Source organism: Bos javanicus, chromosome X, assembly GCF_032452875.1.
Source record: "Bos javanicus breed banteng chromosome X, ARS-OSU_banteng_1.0, whole genome shotgun sequence".
NCBI lineage: Eukaryota > Metazoa > Chordata > Mammalia > Artiodactyla > Bovidae > Bos > Bos javanicus.
The window spans coordinates 87,565,471-87,588,448 of record NC_083897.1 but is presented as its reverse complement, the minus strand read 5'-3'; the positions used below and the strand labels follow the sequence as shown (position 1 = coordinate 87,588,448).

Below are 22,978 nucleotides of genomic sequence, written 5' to 3'. Positions count from 1 at the left end.
CATCAGAAATTGTTCTATTGACCTGTAGTATTTATGTAAGTACATCAAGAGGTGTTTGCTAAAGGAGAACCCTTTCCTCTGCTAGCCAAGGAAATCAAGGGCTATAAGACTGCTAGTGACAATATGGCTAATAAATTTAGACATTTTTTGGGGGGGGTGGGGTGGGGGAGTCTTCTTGAGTAAAAGTTGTGTCATTTATGGCATCTGTTAAGATCAGAGACAGGTTTGGGGCCACCTTTTCACCACTGTGGGAACTGCAGCTCACAGAGAATGCATGAAGAGTCAGTTACCTTTCTGGGAGCTGTCCAGATTCTGCTTTTTCCCTTTACTTTTCATGAGAATTTGATCCATTGGAAGAGAGGTAGTTTTAAATATTTGAAAATCTCTAACAATTACCTCAATATATTGGATAAGTTAGTGTATGGCGGGTGGGCGTAAGTCTGATGTCCACATAAGAAATGGTATTCTAATGGAGCACAGACCTTATTGGAAGTATAAGTATCATTTTGCATGAGTTAATTATATGTCCCTTAAAATGGGCGGATAATGTGAGTGGAAGTAAACAGTTCCCCAAAAGAACATCTCTGAAGAGAACAGGTATTTGTACCACCAGGGACTTCCCTGGCGGTCCAATGGTTAGAACGCCATGCTTCCACTGCAGGGGGCCTGGGTTTGATACCTGGTTGGGGAACTAAGATCCTGCAAGCCTTGTGGAGAGATTAAAAAAAAAAAGGGAAGCCTGGTGTGCTGCAGTCCATGGGGTCACAAAGAGTCGGACATGACTGAGCAACTGAACAGCAAGCCTCAGTAGAAGTATTTTGTTGATGTGAGGTCAGTTTTTTTTTTTAGTGGCCTTGATTCTTATTTTTCTTTATCTAGAATTCTATAGATTCTAACATTTATCAATTGATGCATCTTTTAAATAAACAACACCAGTCTTGCCCATTGATCAATTAAAATTTGACTTTCTCAGTTCTTAGTTCACAAGTTTATTATGAAAAACACTGCAGTGTTCTTGTGCAGTAACATCATTTTATAGGAGGGAGAAAAAAAAAAAAAACTCCATTCAAAACAACTCACCAGGTTCTGACAGTAACAAAGAACAATATGAGGCCAAGATTTTAGAAGCGGAGATAAATCGAGCACAGACAAATCATACAGTTAAATTAAATGGTATCCCTAAAAATAAACAAAATGATTTCAAAACTCACAAATAGAAGGGAGGCTTTGGTACTTATTTTTAAAAATGTTCATTAAGCTCCAATGATTGCTGCTATTCTTATCTACAGTCATACTGAGTAAAGCTATAGCTAAATGGAAGTTAAATTGTATTCACAAGGTGTTAATGTTTACATCTTATTATCTGCAGTTTCTCAGAGAAAGCAAAGTAACTACAAACAGCGCTAGGACAGAAACTAGTTTCTTGACCAACAGTGTCGCTTCAGCATACAATGAATTGGTTCATTCTAAAGTGATCATGGCTGTTGATGACAGGTTCAGTTCAGCCTCTCAGTCGTGTCCAACTCTTTGTGACCCCATGGGCTGCAGCACACCAGGCTTCCCTGTCCTTCATCTCCTGGAGCTTGCTCAAACTCATGTCCATTGAATCAGTGATACGATCCAACCATCTCATCCTCTGTTGCCTCCTTCTTCTCCTGCCTTCAGTCTTTCCCAGCATCATGGTCTTTTCCAATGAGTTGGCTCTTTGCATCAGGTGGCCAAAGTATTGGAGCTTCAGCTTCAGCATCAGTCCTTCAGCTGAGTCCTTCATCAGTCCTTCCAAGAGGCTTTGTATTTTTATATGGCACATCTTTTTGGTCCATGTGAAAACAAGTTTTTTTGAGTGTTAACTGTTCTCTGACACTTGTGGAGTTGCTCTTCCCATATGACATGGGAAGAGCAAAACTGTACAAGTTTAAAACTTCATTACAGGAAGCAGTCTAGGGTACCATGAGTAACATGTGGCTCACTTCTGCAAGGTGCTGGGAGTATTTTCAAACTGCAAGAAAGAGTATTTTAGAATATCCATGATTGCAGCTTGGTTACCACAAGGATAACAACAGTCTGGAGCACTGAAAATCATTACTCCATTTAGGTCATGGCACCAGTTATATTCCTCCATCACCAGCTGATGAGGTCTAGATGCCAACGTGAGGCCATCAACATGATTAAATGTCTCAGAAATATCTTGCCCCAAGGTGTAACCAGCTCCTCGAGGAGATATAACCCAACCTCCACCTTTCATCTGGATCTGACCACAGCAAGTCACACACTGGACCGTAATGGAGAACTTTTTGTAGACGATCGAGTGCTCTGATGTGATCCAGTGTATCTATGGCTGCTGAGTGGCCACCATGTTGACAGATCTGCCCATCCAGTAATAGGAAGTGATATCCTATCCAGTGATAGGAAGATAGTCAAAAAGATCTGTAAAATATTTCTAAACAGTTGCATTTCTGTAGTTTCTTAAACACTCATCATAGAAACCATGTACTTGTGTGATCTGTCTGCTCTCATGATTTCCCTGAAGAAAGGTGATACATTCATGGTAATGAACCTTAAGAGCTACAAGCAGATTAACTGTTTTCACTGAATGATATCCTCTGTCAAAATAATTGCCCATAAACAAGTAATTCGTATCTGGTGATGTGCCACCAATTCTAAACAATTCCATGAGATCCTGAAATTTCCCATGCACATCTCTACAGACGATGACTAGACATCGAACGACTTGCACATTGGATTCTTTTGTCAGGATTTCGTTAGCCTTCTCACGGAGGCTCTTGACCTGGGGCTGGGACAGCTGCTTGCACTTGTTCAGCTGCTTGGTCCACTGGTCAGCTCCTTGGTGAACACCTTCTCATCCATGATGCCACCCGCCCGAACCGTGCTCCTTCCAGGCCGCCACCCACACATGGGCCACAAGTACACGCCGTCGCCAGTTCCCAGGGTACTTGTGCAGGTACTGGCAGTTGCTTGGCGCTAGCACTGGCCCTCTAACTCGCCCCTCTGTGTTTGGCCACCAGCTGCTGCCCTCCTCCACTTGCTCTAGCTCCAGAGCTCTGCTCTCTCTAACTGCGGCTGCCTGTGGGGTGACGCCACGCCCAGCGTCAGGAGGTGGTGGGATGTGGAGGAGTAGAAGGGCCGGAACTGGAGCTGCAGAACTGGAGGTCAGTTATTATATGACCAAAGTTTGGGATTAATGATGTAAGGGAAACTTAAGAACCAGACAAGTGTGTTAGTGGCTCAGTTGTGTCCGACTCTTTGTGACCCATGGACTGTAGCCCACCAGGATCCTCTGTCCACGGGATTCTCCAGGCAAGAATACTGGAGTGGATAGCCATTTCCTTCTACAGGGGATCTTCCCAACCCAGGGATCAAACCCAGGTCTCCTGCATTGCAGGCAAATTCTTTACCATCTGAGCCACCAGGGAAGCCCAGAAGAACCAGAATGGGCCTTAATAGGAAATGTATCTTCTCAAGTGTTTAAAAGAAAAATGATTAAATTTTTGTCAGCAAACAGTTAAGTTCAGAGCAGTAGTTATGGTTTGAGAAAGACCTGTCAGGACGTTTTATTTTTTAAGTGGCAGAAGGTCATATAGGGTCAAAAGTCAAAGGATGAAGGTAAGGGAGAACATATTGAGAAGATTTACTGGGGAGTGTAAAGTACAATAACAGGCATGATGAGTGGTAAAGGGAAAGAAAAAGGCTGCTCACTGAAGAATGAGATTAACCTTGGGCAGAAGTTGTCCACTTCTGCAGTCAGCAGTTCCTGGAGGAATCCTAAGAATAGTGTTAAATTGTGCCAATGGAATGGCTGTCCAGTATTCAGGTTGAAGTGATATATGTCTTTTAAGTCAGAAAACATAAACTTCAGTACTTTGGAGTTTTGTTGTGTCAGTTGCTAACAGTACCTGAAAATCTCTTTTCCACTGAGGCTCAAGGGCAGTTTTTCTCTGATGCCTCTTCAGGAAGCCAAGCCTTCAGGTTTGGGATCATGCACAGGCTGCTTAGGTGGGTGTTTCGAAAAAAACAGCTGTACTTATTGGTGATAAAACTGGAGGTATGTGTCCCCTGCTGTAATTAGTGATATCAGCATGTCATAGGGTAGAGTCTAAGATGGAGAATACTTTCCAAATCCATGGGGTAACCTGATATTTACTCAGAAGGAGGTAACTTGTGGATCCTAGAGGAGACAGCTTACTGCTATTAAGTATAATGGCAAGACTTTAGGCTATGGACATTCAAGGAGTTTCTGAGAGCTTTAAATTTTTTGGTTTTGAAATCTCATTAGTTCTCTTCACTTTTCCTGAATTTATGGAAGATAAGGACAGTGTCGTTTCAGGAGATAAGAATAAAAGATTGTGTTCAATGACCAGTGTTTTGTATCTGTTTCTTACATAGAAACTGTCCAGATAGCCAAAGATTATTTATTAATTAACTTAACCTTTTATCTTAGGCCTTAAAGGTAGTCAGGATGTGGAAATTTCAATTTTAGCTAATATGTTAAATTTTTGTGATTTGTAGCAACTTAAGAATTTCATAAAATTAAACTCTATAAAAAGACATTGGTTATTGTCATTTGTTTGTATATATATTTTCTCATAAAATTATGGAGACAATGGTAACTTACTTAACTCATAAAACCAGTGTAAGAAATTTAGAAAGTTTAAATAATTTAACCCTGGTTTTGTACAAACCAAAATATTGTGGTGACATTATTTTTAAATGGTAAACTAATTTATAAAGACTCTCAATTGTATCAAAATTCTCCTTCATCTTGGAATTAAGTTCGTTTCTCATAATTAGAATAACAAAGGCTATTACGTAAGTACACTTTTCAGTGTCGACAAAAAGAAGCATCATTAATAAGTTTTTTCTTGTTTTTAGACATTTTGATGGCTTAATTTGGACTAGAAAAGTGTATATACACATAACAACTGAATGTTTTTCTGATCAGTTAATCTTTAAAAGTTTCCTAAAGAGGTAAAACGGAGAGAGAGGGACAAAAAAAATTTAGGAGGACCCAGCTTCAGACAAGATTTCCCAGGTGGTGCAGTGGTAAAGAATATGCCTGTCGATGCAGGAGAAGCAAGAGATTCAGGTTCAATCCCTGGGTCAGGAAGATCCTCTGCAGTAGGAAATGGCAACCCACTCCAGTATTCTTACCCTGAAAATTCCATGGGCAGAGGAGCCTGGTGGGCTACAGCCCCTGGGGTTGCGAAGTGTTGGACATGACTGAGTGACAGCACGCACAGCTTCAGACAAATGTGAAATTTCACTTTTTAAAGGCTATTTATGTTGCTTTTTGAAGGAGAAGGAAGAATGTATTGATAAAGAAACCACATTTTGAAAAACACAAGAAAGATAAAGAAATAAACAGATATATAGATATTGAGATTACAGCTGGTTGGACAATAACTCAGGCCACTGACAATTTTACCAATCTAAACAAATCTAAAGCTACCATTCATTAATCCTTGAAGTATAGAAACAAAGCTAATATAGTCTCTTATGTTAAAAATATTCTCTTTTTAAACAATTTCCTCATGAGAGTTTCTTCCCTTTTTGGTCTAACGTCCTTTTTTTGGGCCATGCCATAAAGCTTGTGGGATCTTAGTTCCCTGACCAGGGACTGAACCTGGGGCCCTCTTAAGTGAACAGTCTTCACGTCAAAAATTCCTCAATGTAGCCATGGTAATTTCAAATTGACCCTAGAGGAATTATGCCAGGTAGAGGGTATTCTAGTAGGAAAATATGAAGGAGTGGGTGTGTAGCATGGAAGAGTTGCAGTTTTAGATTCAGAAGACCCCCATGAGAACTTCATGAGCTGTCAGGTCGGTGCTTGTGCAATCTTGTGTCTTTAGAGCCTGGCTGAAGCCCAACCATTACTCATCAGAAGCTAAATAAAACCTCCTGATTCCAGGCCAATGAAACAAAGTTCTTAGGGGCACAGAGACATAATTTAAGAAGTCTTTTTTTTTTTTTTTAAAGAAGTCTTTCTAAGGTTTTATTTTAATAGCTTTATTGATGTATAAGAGACATATAATAAACCGACATATACAAAGAGTATAATTTGGTTAGTTTCAACATATGCCCGAAGCCATTACCACCATCAAGATAATGAATATATCCATCACTCTCCAGAGTTTCTTCTTGCCCCTTTATTATCTCTCTGTCCTGCCTCCCTGTGCGCCTAACTCCCAGGTGACCACTGATCCACTGTTACTCTAGATCGGTTTTCATTTTCTAGGTTTTTATATATATATATGGAATTATACAGTATGTTTTCTGTTTTGTATGGCTTCTTTTACTCAGTATAATTATTTTGAGAATCAAACTATCCACCCTGCTGTGTGTGTAGTTCATTTCATTTTGTTACTAAGAGATATTTCACTGTATGTAAATACTACAATTGTTTATCCATTTAAGTGTTGATGGACATTTGTGTTGTTTCTAGTTTGGGCAATCATAAACAAAGCTACTATGAACATTTGTGTACTAATTTTTGTATGAACATTTGCTTTCATTTCTCTTGAGTAAATATTTATGAGCAGAATGGCTGAATCTTATGGTAGGTGTATGCTTAACTTTGTAAGAAGCTTCCAAAGTGGCTGTGCCATTTTACATTCCCTTCTCCCATTGTATGAGAGTTTCAGTTCATGGGGTATGGTGAGTCTTTTCAATTTTAGCCATTCTATTAGAGGTGTAATGGTATCTCATTGTGGTTTTAATTTTCATTTCCCTAATGACTAATGGGGTTGAGCATCTTATTATGTGAGCATTTGCCATTTATTGTCTTCACTAAAGTGCCTGTTGAGATGGCTTGCTCATTTTCTAAAATTTATTTTTAATGGAGGGATAATTGCTTTACAATATTGTGTTAGTTTCTGCCATACATCAGCATGAATCAGCCATAGGTATACATATATCCCCTCCCTCTTGAATCTCCCTCCAACATCCCACCCTACCCCACCCCTCTAGGTTGTCACTGAGCACTGGGTTTGAGTTCCCTACATCATATAGCAAATTCCTGTTTGTTTTTTAAATTTTTTGTAAGTCTTTATTGAATTTGTTACAGTATTGTTTCTGTTGTTTTCTATGTTCTGGTTTTTTGGCCACAAGGAATGTGGGGTTAACTCTCTGACCAGTGATCAAACACACACACCCTGCACTGGAAAGGCAAAATCTTAACCACTGGACTGCCAGGGAAGTCCCCTTGCTCATTTTTTAATTAGGTTATTTTCTTTTCCTTTTTTGGCTGTTCCAGGTCTTCTTTGCTTTCTGAGGGCATTCTCTAGTCGTGGCGAGTGGGGGCTACTCTCCACTGCGGTGCCCAGGATTCTCATTGTGGTGGCTTCTCTTGTTGTGGAGCACAAGCTCTAGGAGCTTGGGCTTCAGTAGTTGCAGCATGTGGTCTCAGTAGTTGCAGTGGAGGAGCGTAGTTGTTCTGTGGCATGTGGAATCTTCTCAGACCAGGGATCAAACCTGTGTCTCCTGCATTGGCAGGAGGATTCTTACCCACTGTGCCACCAGGGAAGTCCACAGTTAGGTTATTTTCCTGTTTTTAAGTTGTAAGGATCCTTGACACATTCTGGATACCACTCCTTTATCAGATAAATGATTTGCAAACCTTTTTTCCCCCAGTCTGACTTCATTTTTCATCCTTATAACAGTGTCTTTCAAAAAGTAGTTTTAATTTTGATGAAGTGTAATATAAGTATGTTCTTTTAAGGAAAGCGTTTTTGGTGTCCTGGTATGAGTTTTAAAAATTTATTTATTTTAAATGGAGGATAATTACTTTACAATATTGTAGTGGTTTTTGCCATACATCGACATGAATCAGCCATGGGTGTACATGTGTTCCCTCATCCTGAACCCCCTCCCACCTCCCTCCTCACCCCATCCCTCTGGGTTGTCCCAGAGCACCAGCTTTGAGTGCCCTGCTTCATGCATCGAACTTACACTGGTTATCTATTTTACATATGGTAATATACATGTTTCAGTGCTGTTCTCTCAAGTCATACCACCCTCGCCTTCTCCCATGGAGTCCAAAAGTCTGTTCTTTACATCTGTGTGTCTTTTTCTGCTTTGCATATATGATTGTTGTTGTTGCTGCTAAGTCACTTCAGTCGTGTTCGACTCTGTGCAACCCCATAGACTGCAGCCCACCAGGCTCCCCCGTCCCTGGGATTCTCCAGGCAAGAACACTGGAGTGGGTTGCCATTTCCTTCTCCAATGTATGAAAGTGAAAAGTGAAAGTGAAGTCGCTCAGCCGTGTCCGACATTTAGCGACCCCATGGACTGTAGCCCACCAGGCTCCTCCATCCATGGGATTTTACAGGCAAGAGTACTGGAGTAGGGTGCCATTGCCTTCTCCATGATTGTTGTTACTGTCTTTCTAAATTCCATATATATGTGTTAATATACTATATTGGTGTTTCTCTTTTTGACTTACTTCACTCTGTATAATAGGCTCCAGTTTCATCCACCTCATTAGAACTGACTCAAATGTATTCATTTTTATAGCTGAGTAATATTCCATTGTGTATATGTACCATAACTTCCTTATCCATTCATCTGCTGATGGATATCTAGGTTGCTTCCATGTCCTAGCTAAACAGTGCTGCAATGAACATTGGGGTACATATGTCTCTTTCAATTCTGGTTTCCTTGGTGTGTATGCCCAGCAGTGGGATTGCTGGGTCGTATGGCAGTTCTATTTCCAGTTTTTAAGGAATCTTCATATTGGTCTCCATAGTGGCTGTACTAGTTTGCATTCCCGCCAACAGTGTAAGAAGGTTCCCTTTTCTCCACACCCTTTCCAGCATTTAACGTTTGTGGGCTTTTTGATGGCGGCCATTTTGACTGGTGTGAGATGATACCGCATTGTGGTTTTGATTTGCATTTCTCTAATAATGAGTGATTTTGAGCATCTTTTGCATGTGTTTATTAGCCATCTGTATGTCTTCTTTGGAGAGATGTCTGTTTAGTTTTTTGGCCAACTTTCTGATTGGGCTGTTCATTTTTCTGGAATTGAGCTGCATGAGCTGCTTGTATATTTTTGAGATTGTCAGTTGTTTCATTTGCTGTTATTTTCTCCCATTCTAAAGGCTGTCCTTTCACCTTGCTTATAGTTTCCTTTCGGAGAAGGCGATGGCACCCCACTCCAGTACTCTTGCCTGGAAAATCCCATGGATGGAGGAGCTTGGTGGGCTGCAGTCCATAGGGTTGCTACAAGTCGGATACAACTGAGCAATTTCCCTTTCACTTTTCACTTTCATGCATTGGAGAAGGAAATGGTAACCCACTCCAGTGTTCTTTCCTGGAGAATCCCAGGGACGGGGAAGCCTGGTGGGCTGCCATCTATTGGGTCACACAGAGTCAGACACGACTGAAGTGACTTAGCAGCAGCAGCATAGTTTCCTTTGTAGTGCAGCAACTTTTAATGTTAATTTTAATTAGGTCCCATTTGTTTATTTTTGTTTTTATTTCCATTTCTCTGGGAGATGGGTCATGAGGATCTCGCTGTGATTTGTCAGAGAGTGTTCTGCCTATGTTTTCCTCCAAGAGTTTTATAGTTTCTGATCTTACATTTAGATCTTTAATCCATTTTGAGTTTATTTTTGTGTATGGTGTTAGAAAGTGTTCTAGTTTTGTTCTTTTACAAGTGGTTGACCAGTTTTACCATCACCACTTGTTAAAGAGATTGTCTTTTCTCCATTGTATATTCTTGCCTCCTTTGTCAAAGATAAGGTGTCCATAGGTGCATAGATTTATCTCTGGGCTTTTTATTTTGTTCCATTGATCTGTATTTCTGTCTTTGTGCCAGTATCATACTGTCTTGATGACTGTAGCTTTGTAGTATAGTCTGAAGTCAGGCAGGTTGATTTCTCCAGTTCCATTCTTCTTTCTTTGCTTTGGCTATTCGAGTTTTTTTTGTTTCCATACAAATTGTGAAATTATTTGTTCTAGTTCTCTGAAAAATACCATTGGTAGCTTGATAGGGATTGCATCGAATCTATAGATTGTTTTGGGTTCAGTTCAGTTCAGTCGCTCAGTCGTGTCTGACTCTTTGCGACCCCATGATTGTAGCACACCAGGCCTCCCTGTCCATCACCAACTCCCGGAGTTCACTCAAACTCATGTCCATCGAGTCGATGATGCCATCCAGCCATCTCTTCTTCTGTCGTCCCCTTCTCCTCCTGCCCCCAGTCCATCCCAGCATCAGAGTCTTTTCCAATGAGTCAACTCTTCGCATGAGGTGGCCAAAGGACTGGAGCTTCAGCTTCAGCATCAGTCCTTCCAATGAACACCCAGGACTGATCTCCTTTAGAATGGACTGGTTGGATCTCCTCGCAGTCCAAAGGACTCTCAAGAGTCTTCTCCAACATCACAGTTGAAAAGCATCAATTCCTTGGTGCTCAGCTTTCTTCACAGTCCAACTCTCACATCCATACATGACCACTGGAAAAACCATAGCCTTGACTAGACGGACCTTTGTTGGCAAAGTAATGTCTCTGCTTTTCAATATGCTATCTAAGTTGGTCATAACTTTCCTTCCAAGGAGTAAGCATCTTTTAATTTCATGGCTGCAATCACCATCTGCAGTGATTTTGGAGGCCGAAAAAATAAATTCAGCCACTGTTTCCACTGTTTCCCCATCTATCTCCCATGAAGTGATGGGACCAGATGCCATGATCTTCGTTTTCTGAATGTTGAGCTTTAAGCCAACTTTTTAATTCTCCTCTTTCACTTTCATCAAGAGGCCTTTTAGTGCTTCATTTTCTGCCATAAGGGTGGTGTCATCTGCATATCTGAGGTTATTGATATTTCTCCCAGCAATCTTGATTCCAGCTTGTGCTTCTTCCAGCCCAGCATTTCTCATGATGTACTCTGCATATAAGTTAAGCAGGGTGACAATATACAGCCTTGACATACTTCTTTTCCTATTTGGAACCAGTCTGTTCCATGTCCAGTTCTAACTGTTGCTTCCTGACCTGCATACAGATTTCTCAAGAGGCAGGTCAGGTGGTCTGGTATTCCCATCTCTTTCAGAATTTTCCACAGTTTATTGTGATCCACACAGTCAAAGGCTTTGGCATAGTCAATAAAGCAGAAATAGATGTTTTTCTGGAACTCTCTTGCGTTTTCCATGATCCGGCGGATGTTGGCAATTTGATCTCTGGTTCCTCTGTCTTTTCTAAAACCAGCTTGAACATCTGGAAGTTCACGGTTCACGTATTGCTGAAGCCTTGCTTGGAGAATTTTGAGCATTACTTTACTAGTGTGTCAGATGAGTGCAATTGTGTGGTAGTTTGAGCATTCTTTGGCATTGCCTTTCTTTGAGATTGGACTGAAAACTGACCTTTTCCAGTCCTGTGGCCAATGCTGAGTTTTCCAAATTTGCTGGCATATTGAGTGCAGCACTTTCACAGCATCATCTTTCAGGATTTGAAATAGCTCAACTGGAATTCCATCACCTCCACTAGATTTGTTCGTAGTGATGCTTTCTAAGGCCCACTTGACTTCACATTCCAGGATGTCTGGCTCTAGGTCAGTGATCACACCATCGTGATTATCTGGGTCATGAAGTTCTTTTTTGTACAGTTCTTCTATTTATTCCTGCCACCTCTTCTTAATGTCTTCCGCTTCTGTTAGGTCCATACCATTTCTGTCCTTTATCGAGCCCATCTTTGCATGAAATGTTCCCTTGGTATCTCTCATTTTCTTGAAGAGATTTCTAGTCTTTGCCATTCTGTTGTTTTCCTCTATTTCTTTGCATTGATCGCTGAGGAAGGCTTTCTTATCTCTTCTTGCTATTCTTTGGAACTCTGCATTCAGATGCTTTTATCTTTCCTTTCTCCTTTGCTTTTCGCTTCTCTTCTTTTCACAGCTATTTGTAAGTCCTCCCCAGTAGCCATTTTGCTTTTTTGCATTTCTTTTTCATGGGGATGGTCTTGATCCCTGTCTCCTGTACAATGTCATGAACCTCATTCCATAGTTCATCAGGCACTCTTATCTATCAGATCTAGGCTCTTAAATCTATTTCTCACTTCCACTGTATAATCATAAGGGATTTGATTTAGGTCATACCTGAATGGTCTAGTGGTTTTCCCTACTTTTTTCAGTTTAAGTCTGAATTTGGCAATAAGGAGTTCATGATCTGAGCCACAGTCACCTCCTGGTCTTGTTTTTGCTGACTGTATAGAGCTTCTCCATCTTTGGCTGCAAAGAATATAATCAATCTGATTTCGGTGTTGACCATCTGGTGATGTCCATGTGTAGAGTATTCTCTTGTGTTGTTGGAAGAGGGTGTTTGTTATGACCAGTGTGTTCTCTTAGCAAAACTCTATTAGCCTTTGCCCTGCTTCATTCCGTATTCCAAGGCCAAATTTGCCTGTTACCCCAGGTGTTTCTTGACTTCCTACTTTTGCATTCCAGTCCCCTATAATGAAAAGGACATCTGTTTTGGGTGTTAGTTCTAAAAGGTCTTGTAGGTCTTCATAGAATTGTTCAACTTCAGCTTCTTCAGCATCACTGGTTGGGGCATAGACTTGCATTACTGTGATATCGAATGGTTTGCCTTGGAAACGAACAGAGGTCATTCTGTCGTTTTTGAGATTGCATCCAAGTACTGCATTTCGGACTCTTTTGTTGACCATGATGGCTACTCCATTTCTTCTAAGGGATTCCTGCCCACAGTAGTAAAGATAATAGTCATCTGAGTTAAATTCACCCATTCCAGTCCATTTGAGTTCGCTGATTCCTAGAATGTTGACGTTCACTCTTGCCATCTCCTGTTTGACCACTTCCAATTTGCCTTGATTCATGGATCTAACATTCCAGGTTCCTATGCAATATTGCTCTCACAGCATCAGACCTTGCTTCTATCACCAGTCACTTCCACAACTGGGTATTGTTTTTGCTTTGGCTCCCTCCCTTCATTCTTTCTGGTGTTATTTTTCCACTGATCTCCAGTAGCATATTGGGCACCTACCGACCTGGGGAGTTCCTCTTTCAGTATCCTATCATTTTGCCTTTTCATACCATATTGTTTTGGGTAGTATACTCATTTTCACTATACTGATTCTTCCAATACATGAGCATGGTATATTTCTTCATCTATTTGTGTCATGTTTGATTTCTTTCATCAGCATTTTATAGTTTTCTATATGTAGATCTTTTGTTTCTTTAGCTAAATTTATTCCTAAGTATTTTATTCTTTTCATTGCAATGATGAATGGGATTGTTTCCTTAATTTCTCTTTCTTTTTTCTCATTGTTAGTGTGTAGGAATGCAAGGGATTTCTGTGTATTAATTTTATATCCTGCAACTTTACTATATTCATTGATTAGCGCTAGTAATTTTCTGGTGGTATCTTTAGGGTTTTCTTTGTAGAGCATCATGTCATCTGCAAACAGTGAGAGTTTTACTTCTTCTTTTCCAATCTGGATTCCTTTTATTTTTTTTTTCTTCTCTGATTGCTGTGGCTAGGACTTCCAAAACTATGTTGAATAGTAGTGGTGAGAATGGGAACCCTTGTCATGTTCCTGATTTTAAAGGAAATGGTTTCAATTTTTCACCATAAAGGATAATGTTTGCTGTGGGTTCGTCATATATGGCTTTTCTTATGTTGAGGTATGTTCCTTCTATGCCTGCTTTCCTGATGTGATTTTGACTGGAATTGTATTGAATCTGTAGATCAACTTGTGGATGAATGAAATCATAATAATATTGAGCCTTCTGATCCATCAACATGGTGTCTTTCTCTATTTATTTAGGTCTCCTATTTTTCTCAGTAATGTTTTAAAAAATTTTAATTGGAGGATAATTGCTTTACAATGTTGTGTTGGTTTCTGCCATATGATACAAATCAGCCATAAGTGTCTGTCTGTCTGTCTGTCTGTATGTATATGTATATATCCCCTCCCTCTTGAACTGCCTTCACCCTCCCATCCCACCTCTCTAGGGAGCACCAGGCTGAGCTCCCTGTGTTGTATAGCAACTCCCCACCTCTGTAATGTTTTAATGATTGTAAAGGTCTTTCACATCTCTTGTCAGATTTATACATAAGAATTTCACATTTTTGGATGCTGTCATAAATGGGATTATTTTTATTATTTTATGTTGCATTTGTTTTTTAATTGGAATATAATTGCTTTACAATGTTGTGTTAGTTTCTGCTCTACAGCAACATGAATCAGCTGTATGTATACACATATCCCCTCCCTCTTGAGCCTCCTTCCCACCCTCCCACTCCTCCCATCTAGGTCATCACAGAGCACCAAGCTGAGCTCCTTGTACTATACTGCAGCTTCCCACTAGCTATCTATTTTACACATGGTAGTGTTTTTATATCAATTCATCCCTCTTTCCATCCCCCACTGTTTCCACAATCTGTTCTCTATGTCTGTGCCTCTATTCCTGCCCTGCAAATAGGTTCATTGGTACCATTTTTCCATGTGTGTGTGTGTGTGTTCAGTTGCTCAGTCATGTCTGACTCTGCGACCCCATGTACTGTATCCACTAGGCTCCTCTGTCCATGGAATTTTCCAGGTAAGAATACTAGAGTGGGTTGCCATTTCCTCCTCCAAGGGATATTCCTGACCCAGGGATCAAACCCATGTCTAGATTCTATATATGTGCTGTGCTGTGCTTAATCTCTCAGTCATGTCTGACTCTTTGTGACCCCATGGACTGTAGCCAGGCTCCTCTGTCCATGGCGATTCTCCAGGCAAGAATACTGCAGTGGGTTGCCATGTCCTCCTCTAGAGGATATTCCCAATCCAGGAATTGAACCGGGGTTTCCTGCATTGCAGGTGGATTCTTTATCAGCTGAGCTACCAGGGAAGTCCAGATCCATACATATGTGTTAATATATGATATTTGTTTTTCTCTTTCATAAATCTTATTATTTTTAAAATTTCAGCTTCTGATTGTTCCTTGTTATTATATAATAGATTTTTGTATATTGACCTTTTATCCTGCAGCCTTGCTAGACTCACTTACTAGATTTGGTAGCTTTTCTTTTGTGAATTCCATCTGATTTTCTACATAGAAAATCATGTTATCTGAGAATAAAGTAACAGTTCTTCCTTTCTAATAAGGATGCCTTTTATTTCTTTTTCTTGCCTTAATTCACTGACTAGAAATTCCAGTATAGTGTTGAATTCTTACTCTCTGTAGTGAGTACAGATACTCTTGTCTTATTCCTGATCGTAGAGGTTAAACATGAAGTCTTTCACTATTAAATATGATGTTAGCTGTAGGTTTTTCATACATGTCCTTTATCAGGTTCAGAAAGTTCCCTTCTATCCTTAGTTTGCTAAGCATTATCAGGAGTAAATATTGAAGTTTGTCAAATGCTTTTCATGTATCTTTGTGATACAGCAAATCACATTTTTTTTTTTTTGAATGTTAACTCAATCTAGGACTTCTGGAATAAATCTCACTTGGCCATTGTTTGTTTGACATTGACTGAAATGTTTGTGTGCCCCCAAATTCATTCGTTGAAGCCTTAGCCCACAGTGACTTGGTATTTGGAGGTGGAGTCTTTGGGAGAAAACTAGGTTTAGATTAGGCCAGAAGGGTGGCCTCATGAGGGGATTAGTACCCTTATAAGAGAAAGAGATGTCTTTCTCCATAAGTAGGCACCAAGGAAAGGCCATGTGAGTACACAGTGAGAAAGCAGTTGTCTACAAGGCAGGAAATGGGCCCTCAGTTCAGTTCAGTTCAGTCACTCAGTCGTGTCTGACTCTCTGTGACCCCATGAATCGCAGCACGCCAGGCCTCTCTGTCCATCACCAACTCCCGGAGTTCATCAGACTCAGGTCCATCGAGTCAGTGATGCCATCCAGCCATCTCATCCTCTGTCGTCCCTTTCTCCTCCTGCCCCCAATCCCTCCCAGCATCAGAGTCTTTTCCAATGAGTCAACTCTTCGCATGAGGTGGCCAAAGGACTGGAGTTTCAGCTTTAGCATCATTCCTTCCAAAGAAATCCCAGGGCTAATCTCCTTCAGAATGGACTGGTTGGATCTCCTTGCAGTCCAAGGGACTCTCAAGAGTCTTCTCCAACACCACAGTTCAAAAGCATCAATTCTTCAGCGCTCAGCCTTCTTCACAGTCCAACTCTCACATCCATACATGACCACAGGGAAAACCATAGCCTTGACTAGATGGACCTTTGTTGGCAAAGTAATGTCTCTGCTTTTCAATATGCTGTCTAGGTTGGTCATAACTTTCCTTCCAAGGAGTAAGCATCTTTTAATTTCATGGCTGCAGTCACCATCTGCAGTGATTTTGGAGCCCAGGAAAATAAAGTCTGACACTGTTTCCACTGTTTCCCCATCTATTTCCCATGAAGTGATGGGACCAGATGCCATGATCTTCGTTTTCTGAATGTTGAGCTTTAAGCCAACTTTTTCACTCTCCTCTTCCACTTTCATCAAGAGGCTTTTTAGTTCCTCTCCACTTTCTGCCATAAGGGTGGTGTCATCTGCATATCTGAGGTTATTGATATTTCTCCCGGCAATCTTGATTCCAGCTTGTGCTTCTTCCAGCTCAGCGTTTCTCATGATGTACTCTGCATATCAGTTAAATAAGCATGGTGACAATATACAGCCTTGACGTACTCCTTTTCCTATTTGGAACCAGTCTGTTGTTCCATGTCCAGTTCTAACTCTTGCTTCCTGACCTGCATACAGATTTCTCAAGAGGCAGGTCAGGTGGCCTGGTATTCCCATCTCTTTCAGAATTTTCCACAGTTTATTGTGATCCACACAGTCAAAGGCTTTGGCATAGTCAATAAAGCAGAAATAGATGTTTTTCTGGAACTCTCTTGCTTTTTTGATGATCCAGCGGATGTTGGCAATTTGATCTCTGGTTCCTCTGCCTTTTCTAAAACCAGCTTGAACAGCTGGAAGTTCATGGTTCACGTATTGCTGAAGCCTGGCTTGGAGAATTTTGAGCATTACTTTACTAGCATGTGAGATGAGTACACTTGTGCAGTAGTTTGAGCATTCTTTGGCATTGCCTTTCTTTGGGATTGGAATGAAAACTGACCTTTTCCAGTCCTGTGGCCAATGCTGAGTTTTCCAAATTTGCTGGCATATTGAGTGCAGCACTTTCACAGCATCATCTTTCAGGATTTGAAATAGCTCTACTGGAATTCCATCACCTCCACTAGCTTTGTTCGTAGTGATGCTTTCTAAGGCCCACTTGACTTCACATTCCAGGATGTCTGGCTCTAGGTCAGTGATCACACCATCGTGATTATCTGGGTCGTGAAGATCTTTTTGTACAGTTCTTCTGTGTATTCTTGCCACCTCTTCTTAATATCTTCTGCTTCTGTTAGGTCCATACCATTTCTGTCCTTTATTGAGCCCATCTTTGCATGAAATGTTCCCTTGGTATCTCTCATTTTCTTGAAGAGATGTCTAGTCTTTGCCATTCTGTTGTTTTCCTCTATTTCTTTGCATTGATCGCTGAGGAAGGCTTTCTTATCTCTTCTTGCTATTCTTTGGAACTCTGCATTCAGATGCTTATATCTTTCCTTTTCTCCTTTGCTTTTCGCTTCTCTTCTTTTCACAGCTATTTGTAAGGCCTCCCCAGACAGCCATTTTGCTTTTTTGCATTTCTTTTTCATGGGGATGGTCTTGATCCCTGTCTCCTGTACAATGTCATGAACCTCATTCCATAGTTCATCAGGCACTCTCTATCAGATCTAGGCCCTTAAATCTATTTCTCACTTCCACTGTATAATCATAAGGGATTTGATTTCGGTCATACCTGAATGGTCTAGTGGTTTTCCCTTCTTTCTTCAATTTAAGTCTGAATTTGGTAATAATGAGTTCATGATCTGAGCCACAGTCAGCTCCCCATCTTGTTTTTGTTGACTGTATAGAGCTTCTCCATCTTTGGCTGCAAAGAATATGATCAATCTGATTTCAGTATTGACCATCTGGTGATGTCCATGTGTAGAGTCTTCTCTTGTGTTGTTGGAAGAGGGTGTTTGCTATGACCAGTGCATTTTCTTGGCAAAATTCTATTAGTCTTTGCCCTGCTTCATTCCATATTCCAAGGCCAAATTTGCCTGTTACTCCAGGTGTTTCTTGACTTCCTACTTTTGCATTCCAGTCCCCTGTAATGAAAATGACATCTTTTCTGGGTGTTAGTTGTAAAAGGTCTTGTAGGTCTTCACAGAACCATTCAACTTCAACTTCTTCAGTGTTACTGGTTGGGGCATAGACTTGGGTTACCAGACAAGAATCTGATGGCAGCTTGATCATAAACTTTCCAGCTTCCAGACTGTGAGAAATAAATTCCTGTTTAAGCCACCCAGTCTATAGTCTACAGTTTTTTTTGTTATAGTAGCCCAAGTGGACCAAGATAGTCATGATATAATATCCTTTTGACATATTGTTGGAATTCAATTTGCTAATGTTTTAAGAATTTTAAATAAAGGATGTTGACCTGCATTATTTTGTTTGTTTTGTGTTGTTTTGGCCATGCCACACTATTTGTGGGATCTTAGCTCCTTGGCCAGTGATTGAACTTGGGTCTATGGCAGTTAAGAGTGCTGAGTCCTAACTACTGGACTGCCAGGGAACTCCTCATCTGTAGTTTTCTTATGTCTTTGTTTTCTGTATTAGGTTAATGCTGGCTCATAGAATGAGTTGAGAACTATTCTCTTGTATTAAAATTTTTTGGAAGAGTTGTGTAGAATTGATATTATTTGTTCCTTAAATGTTTGTTAGAATTTACCAGCAAAGTCTTTTGGGCCTGGAGTTTTCCTCATAAGCAAGTTTTTAACTGCAAATTCAATTTACTTAATAATAAAGGGCTTTTTAGGTTATCTATTTCTTCTTGAATATGCTTTAGTAGTTTGTGTCTTTTGTCTTCGTTGCTGAGTTTACTGGCATCAGATTGTTCATAATACTCCTTTATTAGTCTTTTAATATCTGGAGAATCTGTAGCAATGTCATTTCTCTCAATTCTAATATTGATAATTTGCCTTTTATTTTATTCTCATCAGTTTCATTAGAGGTTTATCACTTTATCTTGTCAAAGATTGAACTTTTGATTTCAATAATTTTCTCTATTCGTTTTCTTTCCTATTTCACTGATTTCAGCTCTGATCTTTTATTTCTTCTACTTTGGATTTAATTTCCTCTTTTTAGAATTTCTTAAGGTGGAAGGTGAGGTCACTGATTTGAGACCCTCCTTTTCTAATATAGGCATTTGGCACTATGTATAGAACTTCTCCAAGGCACTGCTTTAGCACCATCCCACAAATTGTATGTTTTTTTTTTTTCATTCAGTTCAAAATACTTTTTGATTTCGTTTTTCAGTTCTCCTTTGACTCATGTGTTATTTAGAGGTGTGTTTAGTTTCCAATACTTAGATTTTCCAGAGATGTTTCCATTATTGATTTTTAACTTTATTCTATTGTGGTCAGAGAAAACATACTTTGTTTTTGAATCATTTTAAATTTATTAAGACTTGTTTAAGGGCCCAGAATATGGTCCATCTTGGTGAATGTTCCACTTGCATTTGAAAAAAAAATTTATATTTTCCTACTGTGGGGTGGAGTGGTATCAAAACTAGGTAGTTGATAGTTTTGTTCAAATCTTCTATATCCTATTTTTGTGTACTTGTTCTATTAATTAGACATAAACTGTAATTGCAGGCTTGTTCACTTCTCCCTGAAGTTCAAATCGCTTTCCCTTAATGTATTCTGAATTTATGTTATTAGATGCATAAACATTTAAGGTTTTTATGGCCTCTTGATGAATTTGCCCTCATGTGATACTAATATAGCCACTCCAGCTTTCTTTTGGTTAGTGTGAACATGGTATCCTTTTCCATCTTCTTACTTTTAACTTATTCATGTCTTTATACTTAAAAGTGTTTCTTGTGGGCAGTATAGAGTTGCATTCTTTAATCCTCAAACTCTGCTCAGATCCCTGGGACCTTCAAGAACTCTCTTAATTCTCCAGGCTACCCATCTCCTTATAGGAGGCTGTGATAATTAGAGCATCATTCCTCATAATGAGAGCCCCGCCTGCCTTCTATCACTTCCCTGCCCTGCGCCCCCCAGGAATAGCAGTGAATTGTTTCCACTTCCCCAGGACAGTTTTTCAGAAAACATGGACATCCAAACCTATGGCAAATCCTTAGGCAGTGCCAGATCCAGCCACACTGGATCAAGCAGGCCCATGGAAGATTACCCAAGGCTACTTAAGAAGTACCAAAGGCTACCTTGGAAAAAGTAAGTGTGGGGGAGAAGGAAATAGAAAACTAATTTCTAAGAGGAAGGATTTTATTGACTGAAAAAAAAAAAAACCCACATGTATTTTTTACATTTCCAGAAAGTGTTTCAACTAAGATTGAAAAAACAAGACCAATCTAGAGTGGTCAGCTGCAGGCCAGGTGGGCCCTTTGGTGAGGAGGAATGTGCTCCTGAAGGATAAGAAGCACTTGCTCTCTGTCTAATGTATTAGTTTCCTATTTCTGTTGTTAATAAATTACCACAAATTTAGCAGTTTAAAACAGCACAAATTTATTCTCTTATAGTTCTGGAAGTCAGAAGTCTAAAATCATGGTGTAGACAGGGCTGGGTGCCTTATGGAGACCTCAGGGGAGAATTCATTTCCTTTCCTTCTTCAGTTTGTAGAGGTCACCTGCATTCCTTGGCTCATGGCCCTTCTTAGCATCACTCCAACCTCTTGCTTCCATTATTCACACTCCTCCTTCTACTAATGCTAATCCCCTTTGCCTCCCTCTTAAAAGTACCTTTACGATTATACTGGTTGGGTTCACCTGGACAACCAAGGATAATTTCCACATTTCAGGTCCCTAACCTTAATCACACCAGCAAAATCCTTTCCAGCTTCCCAGGGTAGCACTAGTGGTAAATAACCTGCCTGCCAATGCAGGAGACTTGTAAGAGATGTGGGTTCAATCCCTGGGTCAGGAAGATCGCCTAGAGGAGGGCATGGCAACCCACTCCAGTATTCTTGCCTGAAGAATCCCACGGACAGAGGAGCCTGGTGAGCTATAATCCATAGAGTTGCAAAGAGTGAGACACGACTGAAACGACTTAGCATGCATGCAGAGTACTTTTTATCATGCAGGGTAACACATTCAGATTCCAGGGATTAGAAGGTGGACATCTTTAGGGGGCCATTATTTAGCCAATTACAGGTTAGACTAGCTATGGAGAAGTCAAGTTCACTAGGTCCTAGCTCTGGCATGAGGCCTGTCAAGTCCAGATTTGTGTGAATTATCTTGTTCTTTGAATGTGAGCCTCTGAACTGTTTGCCTTTGTGTTATATGACTAGTCCAATCATCTGTCCATATGGCAAGAATCAAGTGGTACAGAATTCATGAGTAACCCCCTTTCAGGTTGCTTTCTTCAGGGAGAAGCTGAGTAGAAACTTGCTATAGCAAGTGTTGGGAAGCACAGTGCAAAATAGCCTTGAAGGAGAAGGTCCTTGGGAAAATGGCAGAGGGGCCAGAAGTACCCAGGCTTTGTGTACTGATAACTGAAAAACATCTCCTGCCTCGAGCTGAAAAACATGCTCGGCCCCAAGATTTAATAATTAAATATTAAGGATGTTGCTTGAGAAAATGGGTCATGGGATAAACACATGGGTCATTTAGAACACGCTGTCCTTGAAATAACTTTTACTGATTATGTCTTAACCCTGTACGTGCTCTGCTGGTCGTATACTCTAAGCTTTTTGTTCCTGCTTCTATAAAAAGGCTGGACTGCAGAAATAAACTTGTCAGTCCTTGCAAGAGACTGTCCGAGTATTGTTCTTTCAGGTTTGTCGTTTTCAAGTCCTGGGGAGAAAATCCCTGACAGCAAGTACAGCTTAATCAGCCCAATTCCATCTTTTTAGTTTGTTTATAACCTGACAATCGGTTAAAATAAAATGAAACTGAGAAGGTAGAGTGGGACGAATAGTCAGGGGAAGAGAAATTAATGCTTGGGAGTGTCCAGGATTTGAGGTTGGAATGCTCACACCCAAACTCACTTGAACAAGATGAAAAATGATGGATGTTTTGTTTATTAAGATAATGTATTCAGGGAGTGTCAAGGCAAAGAACTCATCAGTGACTGGACAAGGCAGAAGGTACCGGTCTGGGGTGTGACAACCCCCTTCATATTGGCTCACTTCAAGGATAACTATCCTCATGGTAGGTCATGCAATTCGTTCCAATCCATGAAGTAAAATGAACTGAATTCACAGAAGCCTCCCTCAACAGTGGTGAACTGAGTATTACAGAGCTCCATGTGTAGGAGCCTGGCTTGGAGAATTTTGAGCATTACTTTACTAGTGTGTGAGATGAATGCAATTGTGCGGTAGTTCGAGCATTCTTTGGCATTGTCTTTCTTTGGGATTGGGATGAAAACTGACCTTTTCCAGTCCTGTGGCCACTGCTGAGTTTTCCAAATTTGCTGGCATATTGAGTGCAGCACTTTCACAGCATCATCTTTCAGGATTTGAAATAGCTCAACTGGAATTCCATCACCTCCACTAGCTTTGTTCGTAGTGATGCTTTCTAAGGCCCACTTGACTTCACATTCCAGGATGTCTGGCTCTAGGTCAGTGATCACACCATCGTGATTATCTGGGTCGTGAAGCTCTTTTTTGTACAGTTCTTCTGTGTATTCTTGCCACCTCTTCTTAATATCTTCTGCTTCTGTTAGGTCCATACCATTTCTGTCCTTTATCGAGCCCATCTTTGCATGAAATGTTCCCTTGGTATCTCTCATTTTCTTGAAGAGATCTCTAGTCTTTGCCATTCTGTTGTTTTCCTCTATTTCTTTGCATTGATCGCTGAGGAAGGCTTTCTTATCTCTTCTTGCTATTCTTTGGAACTCTGCATTCAGATGCTTTTATCTTTCCTTTTCTCCTTTGCTTTTCGCTTCTCTTTTTTTCACAGCTATTTGTAAGGCCTCCTCAGA

The 22,978-nt window shown here is 40.3% G+C and overlaps 1 pseudogene; it reads right to left on the bottom strand.

Moving 5' to 3' along the window:
• Positions 1 to 1,926: 1,926 nt before the first annotated feature.
• LOC133242488 (serine/threonine-protein phosphatase 2A catalytic subunit alpha isoform-like) lies at positions 1,927 to 2,868 on the bottom strand (annotated as a pseudogene).
• Between the last annotated feature and the right edge of the window lie 20,110 nt (positions 2,869 to 22,978).